Source organism: Arachis ipaensis, chromosome B07 (assembly GCF_000816755.2).
Source record: "Arachis ipaensis cultivar K30076 chromosome B07, Araip1.1, whole genome shotgun sequence".
Lineage (NCBI taxonomy): Eukaryota > Viridiplantae > Streptophyta > Magnoliopsida > Fabales > Fabaceae > Arachis > Arachis ipaensis.
The window spans coordinates 75,721,395-75,733,651 of NC_029791.2; positions in this window are offsets into that span (position 1 = coordinate 75,721,395).

Sequence of the window (12,257 nt, forward strand, 5' to 3'; positions counted from 1 at the left end):
TTCTTCATGTTTTCTCCCTTGTACATGCTTTCTTCCACTTTTATCCTTCCATTATTGCCTTCAAGGCCTGAAATCACTCACAAACCATATCACGGCATCGAATGACACAAAGGTGGGATTAAATTGCTCTATTAAAGCACAAAATTGCATGTTTTCACATTTAAGATCAAACTAGGGATTAAACACAAAAGTATGCTATTTGGGTGCTTAAGTGTGATTTCATGTGCTAGAATCCATCCAAATTGAGTCAAAATATACCATCAAATATGGACTCATCAGTCACACACACAGCCCCCACAAGTCCAAATTCGATAAAGCTTTAAAACCAATCTTTCACCAAGCCTCCAATGTACTCAGTCAACTTCAACATACACATATACAAGCCTAATTCACATGTATCACACCCAAATTTCAATACCCAAACTCATATAAGCTAGAATTTTTATAATTTGAGAATCCTCACCTTATGTATATCTTGATTGAGCTAAGGCCCACAAATTCCTCGAGCTAATTTGAGCATAAACATCAAGACATCGAATTTTCAATAACCAAAGCCCTAATTTTCAAATTTTGACAAGAAGGAGAGGCTAAGATGAGAGATGAGGCTTACCGATAAAATTGTTCCAGTAGAAAAGTTGAGCTTGACGTAGTGGTCGCGTGGCTGCAAACGGTGCGGCGATTGGAGCTCGGAGCAGACAGTTATGGTGGATTGAATTATGAGCAAGGGTTAGGTTTCATGGAACTATCCTTCCCTTCCCCCAATTCAGTTTTTCAGTGTGTTTCATTGTGGTAAGGGGAAGGAGGAGCTAAAGCTTATTTGATTTACTGTGATTGGTTGGACCTTGGGCCCAATACGGACCCCGTTCGCCCAGTTCGGCCCGTTCGGCCCAATCTTGGGCCAAATCCTTTAAAATTGGTGTCAAAATTCTTGTTTTAATTTTCTCTATCTCATTAAACTATAAAAATTCCATTTTCTAATTACTTTGATTAATAATTAATTTATTCACTAACTATTTATTATTTTCTCGGGGTTTACACCCTGTCATCATTAGAGGGATTATGTGCTCTGTCACCATTAGAGGGTATCGGTATCCTATCACCATTACAACCAAAGAGAAAATACAAGCATACTTACATTCAACATTTTCCATTCATGATTCATTTACTACATTCAGTCATTACTCATCTATGCATCTCCAGCATACTCGCCACATTTTCACGCTTCCTCAATTAATCATAATCATTTAATCATTCATTAATTTTTCAAATTTTCTTCATCTCCAAGTTACCACTCTCCCCTACCTTCTTCTCACCACTCAACATACCACTAAGGTTTAGGGGCTAAAAGAGTAAAAATAGAGGTTTAGAGGTTCGAAATTAGGTTTTAAAACACAAAATCCACTTTGCTGAAAACAGGGGTTACGCGTATGCGTGGGCCACACGTACACGTGAGCGCGCCTTTAGGCCCATGTCGCATACGCAGCACCTGCTCGTGTACACATGCCCGCCAAACAGAAATGAATGGCCACGTATAATGGGCCCGGTGTACGCATGTAATGCAGAAACTTCAACAAGCTGCTAAGTCTAGAATTTTCAACTTTTTATACCAAAATTTTATCAAGCATAACTTCTTCATTTTAAAACATTTTTCCTCCGTCGAACGGCATAAACATCTCAGACAAAATTTTATTTCTAAACAAGTTTGACACAAATCAAAGGTTCTTAGATCAAGTTATGCTCCGCCAAATTTGGGCCAAAATCACAATTTTCATAAAGTTTAACAAACCTTTAATTTCAAAACAAACACTTTCCAAACCCTTTAAAACCAACCCAAACCTTATCAATTCAGCATCAACCATATACCAACTTCTTCATACAATCCAAAATCTACCAATTTTCTCCATTTTCATCAATCTCAAATTCAATATTTCAAGTTCATCAACGTATAAAATACATCATCAATTTCTTATGACAATTCCAGCATTAACCTCACCATCAACATGGTACCAACCACAATTCAATCTCACTAGCCATTAAACATATACCAAGGCATACATATCATACATACAAGATTCCATCAAAACCTCCAAAATCACAAACCACATACATAATATCACAATCCATCTCATCCAATCAACAACATTAACAATTCAATTCCTATCCTAGGGTCACTAGCCTAAGTTTTCACATTACATTACATTTTAGATATGAGAAACCGAAACTATAGCTTGGCCGATTCCCCGATCAACCCAGAACACCTCCAATATAACTTTCTTCAAACTTTCGAGACTCCAACACCTCCCAAACAGATTTTTCAGCCACCAAACTTTATTCCAAGATTCCAAGACCTCAATCAAGCTCTGATATACATATATATATACTACCTAATCCACAATATCACATTCAAACATAACAACTTAATACCCAAACACCATACATCAAGAATTCCACAAGGGTTGAGAATTTTTACCGTACCCACGAACCAAAGAGGAAAGATTAAGCAGTTTTCTCAAGCTAATTGGATCTGAAAACATCAAAGAGATCAAAATAAAAAATCCTTTGCTCAATATTTTCAAAATCAAGGGCTGGGAAAACTGGAAGGGATTTGTGGATTACCTCTTAAATAATGTTATGGGATTTGTAGAGCTTGACGCCACGGTCGCATGGCCGCAAATGGTGCGGCGATCGGAGCTCCATATCAAAAGTTATGGCAATTTGATTATCAAGTGAGGGTTTAGGTTTTGGAAGCGTTCTTCCCTTCCCCCAAATCAATTTCAGCGTGTGTGATGTTTTGCTGGGGAAGGAAGGGATGTGTCCTTCTTTAATTAGCTATTGGGTTGGGCCTTGGGCCCAACATGAGCCCAATTCGCTCGGTTCGGCCTGTTCGGCCCAATCTTGAGCCAAATTTTTTAAAATTAGTGTCAAAATTCTTGTTTTAATTAGCTCTATCATATTAAGCTATAAAATTCTATTTTCTAATTTTTTAGAATAAATATTAATTTATGAGTTAATTATTCACTAATTTCATGGGTTTTACAACGAGCGAGCTTTCCTCATTTTTCACTCCTGGGAATGCTTTGAAGAGAGATTCATGTCTTGAAAACCTAAACCCCCTTTCCAAAATTCAATCGTCTGTATCTTTCAATCTGAAATTTCGATTGACGAGCCGTCTGCGGCCACGCGTTCGTCTCAGAATTCTCTACGAAACCCAAATATAAATTTGATGAGAATAAAGAAATTTCTAACTTAGCCGCTCCTCCCTAATTTCAAAATTTAAGGTTTTGAGATTAATAGATTATGTGATTTTGATGTTCTAGGCTTGAGTTAGCCTGAGGAAACTATTGGGTTTTGTTCTTTTGAGCCATGGGTAAGGTAAAGAACTCTAATTTCTTGGTAAATTTCCAATTTAGTAAACTTTATGTTGATTATAGTGATATTGTATGAATTAGATTGTGTTCTTGTGGATTTACAGTTCAATTAGGCAGTTTGGAACAAAATCCGGGTGATTAAGCTTGAGGAATTGACGTTTGCAAGTTTAGAGCTTGGGAAAGGAGAGGTTTTTGAGGAGTTCCGAGCTTAGAGAGGAATCGGCCAAGGTATGATTTTGGTTTCTCAAAAATAATATATAATATTTTGTGAAAATATAGGCCAGATAATCATAGGATAGGTTGAAAATGTAAGAACATGTTAATGCTATGATCATCCTATCCTATGGAATTATATTGCGAATTATATTGCGAATGAGTTGATGAATGATTATTGATGAATGTGAGTATTGATGATGAAATATTGAGGATTGGTTGAGTTATATATATATATATATATATATATATATATATTATATATATATATATATATATGTGTTTGTTGAGTAATAAATGAATTGAGAGTTAGAAATGATTTTGATATTGGAATTGGTTTGGCTTATTGGAAATGATTTGAAAAGGGTTTGAAAGGTGGTTTGGTTGGGACTCGAGAAGGGTGGCAAAGTCCGAATTTTAAAGGAGATGCTATCAAAATTTTTTATAAAAATTGGAGATTTAGTTTGAAGTATTATTTTGACAAGTATGGATAAAAGAATTATATTATTTGACTTTGATTTATATAGAAAAAAATGCATTATGTTTTGGAACTTGATTTATTAAAAAAGTATTATGTTGGAGTTTCAATTTATCAAGAAAAGTATTATGTTTTGAGTTTTACTAAGTTAAGAAGAGAATTATGTTTGAGTGTGAATTATTGATGAATAGAATAGGAGGTCTGACGATGATAATTGTTGAATGAATTGAATGATAATGAGGATGAATTTGATATGGAATTGTTTAGTGGGGATCGTTGTTATTTACTATCTACCAGATTTTATAAGAAATTATTTTGTGGGGATCGTGGTTATTTATCGCTCATATGTGTGTTTTTTCCAATTGAAAATATAAAACCCAGTTAATTAATGAATAATTAACCTATAAATTAAAATATATTCTAGAAAATAAGAAATGAGATTTTTATGGTCTAATATGATAGAAAAAAAATTAAAACGAGAATTTAGACACCAATTTTAAAGAAATCGGCCCAAGATTCGGCCGAAGGGGCCAAACCGGGCCAACCGAACCCATATTGGGACCAAGGCCCAGCCAAGCCCCACTAAATTAAAGAAACTTAGCACTCTCTTCCTTTCAAAAGAACACACACACGCTGAAACACACAAGGGGAAGGGGGAAAGATTAAAACCCTTGTTCCAAATCAACTCAATCTTCCATTGATCACAACTTTTGATCCGGAGCTCCGATTGATGCACCGTTTACGGCCACGCGACCGCAGCGTCAAGCTCTATGAAATCTACACAAATATTCTTGAGGTAAGCCACAGTTTTATCTTCGAATTTACAGCCATCAATTTTGAAAATTTAGTGGGTAAAGTGTTGAGATTTTTGAGTTTTGACGTTATAGGATCCAATTAGCTTGAAGGAAAGGCTTCTTCTTGCCTCTTTTGATCCTTGGACTTGGTAATTATCTTAATCCTAAGTCAAATATTTGAGTTGTTGTGATTAGATATTGAGTTTGTATGGTTGGATGTTATTATGTGTGTTAGGCAAGGTATATATGTGAATGAATTCGAAGTTGATGGAGATTTTGTGGACTTGAGGTGATATACAAGCTGGAAATCTGATTTTTGGAAGGTTTAAAAACTTGAAAGTTGAATTTGAGAGTGTTCCAGATGGAACAGGAATCGGCCAAGGTATGGTTTCGGTTTTCTGTATCTAAAATGTAATGTGGTTGTGAAAACCTAAGCTAGAGACCCCAAGATAGGATTTGAACATTTGAGGTTGTTAATTGGTTAAGATGAAGTGTGTTGTGATGTATGTATCTAGTGGATTTTTAATGTTGATGTGGTTGTTGGATGATGTGAATTAAGTTGAATATATGTGAACAATGATTGATTGGTTGTGAGTGGTGTAAATTGTTGATAAAGCATGTAAAGTTGTAAGTGATATAGATTGGTATGCCTAATTGTTGGTAAGGTTGAGGCTCTTGTTGATGAATATGAAATTGTATGTGATATTGATATATATTGATTGATGGAATTAAGCATTGATTGGAAATTGAAAATGTGTAATGTTGACTTAGCATTGAATTATTGAATTGAGAATGGCTAAAAGTGGAAGAATTGGTGGGTTGATGATTAAATGAGAGTTTGGAAATGCTTGATGATGGAAGGGTTGAGTTTTGGTTGGTTTTGAAGGAATTTGGAAATGTATGTTTTATAAATTGGAAGTTTATGAGCATTGGTAAAAAATAAAATTTTGATGAATTTTAACGAATCATATCTTGAGCTATTGTTTTTGGAATTTGATGCTTTTTATATCAAATGAAAGATAATTTCATAAGCTTGAAAACAGATTAAATTTAGTAGAAACCTGAATTTTTTGGAAGGAGATATGATTGTTGAAAGTTTGGGCTTGAAATCTGAATTCTGCAAATTCTGCAGAATTTGAGATTTCTGGTTTGTGTGCGCACTCACACCCTGTGGATTTCTGAACCTGTGTGCACGCATGATGTGTGGAAAACGATCCAACACAAAACTCACCGGCAAGTGGACCGGGTCGCATCAAGTAATAATAACTCACATGAGTGAGGTCGATCCCACATGGATTGAGGGATTGAGCAATTTTAGTTTAGTGGTTGATTTAGTCAAGTGAATCAAGTATTGGTTGAGTGGTTTGTTTTTGACAGAAACTAAATTGCTTGAAATGTAAAGGGAGAGGGGGTAAATTGTAGGAAATTAAAGAGCAAAGAAAGTAAATAAGCTGAATCTTAAAGAACAAGTAATGTAAATTGCAGAAACTTAGATTGCAAGAAATGTAAATGACTGAATTTTAAAGTGCAATAAATGTAAATTGCTTGAATTATAAAAGGGATTGGGAGTTGGGATTGCAGAATTTAAACAAGCAAAGGTAAATTGCAATAAACAGAAGAGTAAAAGATGAATTGAATTGAAATAGATTTCAAACAGAGAGGTAAAATGCTTTGAGAAGTAAACAGAAAGGGTGCTTAATTTGCAGCAAAATAAAAGATGGTTGAAGATCTCAGGGGTGGAAGAGACTAGATAACAAGTCTAGATCTCAAATCCTTCCTTGATCCAACAAGATTAATTGCAAAAGAAATAAAGAAAAGTAAATTGCAGAATCAAAGAGGAGATGAAGAAGATGCAGTAAACAGAAGTGGAAATTGAATTATGCAGTAAAATTAAACAAGAGATCTCAAGGTGAGATTGAAATAGAAGTTCTTCAATTCTTCACCCAAGATCAAAAGCAAGAAAATAAAAGAGTGCTCAAGCAAGAACAAGGAAGAAGAGAGATCAATTCTCCTTCCCAATTCTCTAAGATCTAACTTCAAAATGACAATGAAAGTTCAAAAGAAAAATTCAAAGTAAATTCTAAAGGTGTCAAAAAGGTCCTAATTACATTAAACTAGCTCCTATTTATACACTTTCTATTCTTGGATTTTGGAATTTGGATGGGCTTTTGATTTGGTGAAGAAATGAATTAATTTGGATTTTTAGTTCAATTTTCAGCCCATGATGCACCTCCCAGGGAAGAGTTCGGCTCTTGGCAAGAGCTTTGGCCAAGAGCTTTGGTTCCCTTTCCTTCCAATGTGTTGCGCACAAGAGCTTTACTTGTCCTTGAGGTCCTTGGTTCAAGTCTTGGGTGAAGCAAAATTGGTTGCAAGTTCATGAAGAGTGCAGCGCTCCTTGTTGTTTGAGTGAGGCTCCCACTTTGATTCCCAGTGAATGCATTTTGTGGAGCCAATTTTCTTTATGCCTAGCAATATAAAGTAGCTCTTAGTTAAGCAAAGCAATTGAGCGCCCTTGCCCCCTTGGAGTAGCACCTTCTTGTTATCCTTTAGGTGCAAGGTTCAAGTCTTGGGGGATGCATTTTGGCCAATTTTGGCTTATTTTTCTTTGTGAGTAGCGCTGGCCCCCTTCCCCTTGGTCATGGGTTCAAACCTTGGTGAGTGAATTGGCAAGCTTTTCTTCCTTAATTTTCTTTGGAGCATGCCCGAAAAAGCTCTTTGGCAAGAGCTTCAAAGTTCTTTGCCAAGAGCTTGGCTCTTGGTTCCTTCTTCCATGTGTTCTTGATAAAGCTCTTTGGCAAGAGCTTCAAAGCTCTTTGCCAAGAGCTTGGCTCTTGATTCTTTGAAAGAAAGCTCTCCACAAGAGCTTTAAAGCTCTTGGCAAGAGCTTTGTGCCGTTGTTTCTTGAATGCACCTATGCTTCTCCTTCTTTGAGCCACACTTCTTTTCCTTGTGCCACGCTTTCTTTCTTTGCTTAGATCATGCTCCTTAGGCTACGCTTTTCTTATTTTTTTCTTTTCTTCACCTACAAGTAATCAAAACAACCAATCAAAGTATCACCAAAGGCATTTAGCTTGTTTTGTTCATCTCTGTTTGTTCTTTGGAAATTGATGCCCAGCACCTCTTTGGGTTACTAAATGCTTTGTTTCAAAGTAGCTCTTGATGGTGGACTTTCGGTTGGCAATCCCGGGTTAGTTAACCCAAGTTACCGGGTGATGAAGCATCCCTTAGAACCTAGTTATCCAAGCTTATCTTTGTACAAGAACATCACAGGCATTTATCCAAATTTGCAGCCATTGGTGCCCAGCCTTGTGTATTTCTTTTTGCTTATTTCTCTTGTATTTTCTTTCTTTTATTTTGGACCTTTTTCATTTGTCAAGTCTCATGAAATGTAACTCAAGTTCATATCACAAAGTCATGCCTGCATTCAGCCTTATTTATAAATCAGCTAATGAACCAGCACATACCACCACATAATCTTATTTTGTCTCATATCATACCAGACTTTTACTCTTTCTCTATTTCACAGTTATTTTTCTTTTATTCAAGCATGAGGAACAAAGCATATAATTCAAGTAGGATGAAAGTGAATCAAGCACTTAGACTAGCAAGCCATAACAGCATGAAAACAAACAAACTCGCAGACAGTAAATAAATCTAAGAAGACACTAATCAACAGGGAACATTTGCACTTTCAATTAACATAGTTGAACTAGAATCAGTCAGGGAATAATACAACCTCTTGGAGTCTATTTGTTTCCTCTGTGTCATTATCATTGTTGGGTTCCATGTCCTCCCTCTGTCCATGATGATGTACCTTTTCCTCCAAGAGATTGAATGACTTCCTACAAAAGATATTGAAAGTTGCTTGTTCTCTAAGCCCTTAGGCAACTGGTTAGTGTGCAAGAATTGAGCATGGCGTTCAAACTTATTTTGGTGTGGGAACACCAAACTTAATTCCTTGCCAATGTCTCCGATGCAACAAGTTAACCATTCATGAATTCTTTTGTCTTTGCTAAAGGTTATAAAATCAAAGATTAGAAAATAGCAATTTGATTAATTGGTTCATCTAATTGCTTGCAGCTAGTATTATGCAGAAGGTGAGAATATATTTTATAATGAGATTTTGGTGGAACACTAAACTTAGAATCCTTCATTCTCCCTTAGATTGTTTTGGTGTGCAACACCAAACTTAGCTCCTTGCAATATAGATAAACTAATTAACCTTTTTATTAAAATAGCTATTAAAAGAAAACTACCTCAGGTTGTGTTGCCTCCCAACAAGCGCTCTTTTAATGTCACTAGCTTGACATCTTGTTCTTTGATCATGGAGGTTGAAAATCATAGTGCCTCAAATTTTCTCCTCTTACTGTGAACTTTCTTCTGGTCTCCTCTTTGATGATCTCTAGGTGTTCAAGTGAAAGGATCCGGTTCACAGTATAGTACTCAGATAATTGTGGAGACACCTTCATTGGTTGGGTGTTCAACATCACTTTATCCCCTGGTGAGAAGCCTTCAGTGGGGATTTTCTTGTTTCTCCACCCTTTTGGCCTCTTCTTCTTCTCTTCTTTCTCAGGAGATAATTCATGCCTTGGTGGTTCTTTATCTGGAGTGTTGAGGTTCTCATCTGGGGGTTTTGGATCTAGTTCCTCCTTGATTTCTTTGGTCTGTTGCACCATCTCTACTACTTTTAAGCATGGATTTTAAGTCTTGGAGTTAACTCATTGAATGCCTCCTTCAAGCTTTGATCTTTGGCCTTATCCTTCATACAATCTTCTTCTTGAATGGGCTCATGCAAGGTTTTAAAAACATGGAATGCTAGGTACTCATCATGCACTCTTAACAACAATTCCCCCTTTTCAACATCTATCAATGCTCTGCCCGTAGCTAGGAAAGGCCTCCCCAATATGATGGGAGTGTTAGGGTCCTCTTCTATATCCAGGATGACAAAATCAGTTGGGAGAAGAAATTTTCCCACTTTTACCAGCACATTCTCTACAACTCCGAGTGCTTGCTGAATGGACTTGTCAGCCATTTGAAGAGCTATTCGAGTGGGTTTCAGCTCAAAAATTTGAAGCTTCCTCATAAGAGATAGAGGCATCAAGTTTATGCTTGCACCAAGGTCACAAAATGATTTCTCAATAGTTATGTCTCCTATGGTACAAGGTATATAAAATCTTCCAGGATCATCCTTCTTCTCTGGTAGACCTCTTTGGAGAATAGCACTACACTCCATTGTCATTTCAACAATTTGTCCTTCCTTCAAGGGTCTTTTCTTTGTTAGCACTTCTTTCATAAATTTGGCATATAATGGCATCTGTTCAAGTGCTTCTAAGAAAGGAATATTGATGCTAAGTGTCTTGAATATGTCCAGGAACTTTGAATATTGCTTATCCTCATTTTCTTTTTGAACCACTGAGGGTACGGAAGTTTGGGGACATCTGGCTTCACCCCTTCCTTCTTCTCCTGTAGCTGTGTTTCAAGGATGTCCTCATCTTTCTTTGAGCTTTTTGCATTCTTGGTCTTTCTCTCCTCTTCACTTCTCTCTTCTGTCTCTTCTTGTGAAACTTCTCTGTTGTGTTCTTCTTGAGTGATGGCTTCCTTCTCCCTAGTCTTCTCACTTCCCACTATGATTGCTTTGCACTCCTCCCACTTTGTAGCTTTTCCTTTGTCCCTTGGGTGGTCTTGAGTGGCAATAGGGGATGCATTTGATTGTTTCTCATCCATCTCTGCAATTTGTTTAGCCATTTGTTCCATATGCCTCTCAAGATTTCTGATTGAAGCTTTTTGGTTTTTGCTTGTTATGGCTTGATATTTTCTTGATGCTTCTTGATCTTTTCTTGCTGTTTCTTGATCTTGTCTGGCCATCTCTTGATTTTTCATGAGTTTCTCCATCATTATCTCTTGGTGCTTCATCATCTTTTCCATCAATATCTCCAAATTAGAGATTCTTTGAGTGTCTTGTGATGCTTGTGGCTGGTTGTGAGATGTTGAAGGTTGATGATAGGTATTTTAGTTAGTGGTTTGGTTATTGGGTGGATAGTAACTGGAATTTGGGTGGTTGTTTTGGGGTTTTCTATATGGATTGGGGTTAGTGTTTTGCTGATTGTGGTTTTGGTTATTTCTTGAGTTGTTTTGGTTTGAATTTCTTTGCCATGGTTGCTGGTTTTGAGTGTGGTTATCTCCCCATCTTATGATTGGATGGTTCTTCCAGGATGGATTGTAGGTGTCACCATAGACTTCATTTTGGCCGGAGCTTTGGTTGTGCACATATTGAGGTTGTTCCTGCTGCTGATTTTCTTGGTTTTCTTCATTTTGCCCCCATTTGGTTGATGATTGGCTTGTGTTGACTGCTGCAACTTGGAGACTATCAATCCTCTTGGCCATTTGATCAAATTGTTGTTGAATTTGCTGCTGCATCATTTTGTTTTGAGCCAGAATTGAGTCCACTCCTTCCAACTCCATCACTCATTTCCTCTGTGATGGTTGGCGTTGTCTTTGGTGAGCAAAGAAGTACTAGTTGTTGGCCACCATGTCAATGAGATTTTGGGCTTCCTCTACCGTTTTCATCAGTTGCAAAGAGCCTTCTGCTGAATAATCCAACGCCTCTTGAGATTTCAGTGTCAAGCCTTCATAGAAATTTTGCAATCTGTCTCACTCACTGAACATTCCCGGTGGACACTTCCTGATTAGAGCTTTGTATCGTTCCCATGCCTCATACAAGGGTTCAGCATCCATTTGTGTAAATGTTTGTACTTCAGTCTTCAATCTAATAACTCTTTGAGGTGGGTAAAACTTGGCAAGGAACTTGGTTACTAGATCATCCCAATTGTTGATGCTGTCTCTTGGGAAGGATTCCAACCATTGAGTGGCTTTGTCTCTAAGAGAAAATGAAAATAGCAGTAGCTTGTAACTGTCAGGGTGCACACCATTGGTTTTGACAGTGTCACAAATCCTTAAGAAGGTGGACAAGTGTTGGTTAGGGTCTTCAAGTGGTCCTCCTCCATAAGAACAGTTGTTCTGCACCAAGGTGATGAGTTGGGGCTTCAATTCAAAGTTATTTGCATCGACATTTGGGGTAAGGATGCTACTCCCACAATGCCTTGGATTAGCAAGTGTATATGAAGCCAAGACTCTCCTCTGGGGTTGACCATTGTTGTTGGCCATTCTCACTGGTGGATTTGTTGGATTTGTTGAGTGTTCCTCCAATTCATGATATTCTTCATCTGATTCTTCCTCTCCAACAACATTTTTTTCTCTTGCTTCTCTTCTTAGCCTTCGGAGGATTCTTTCGTCAGTTTCATGAAAGGTAGGGATATCTCTTCTTGTATCTGACATACAAGCAAAACACAAGAAACACACAAAAACCAGTGACACTTCAATCTATTGCTAGAATGAAGTTTGAGT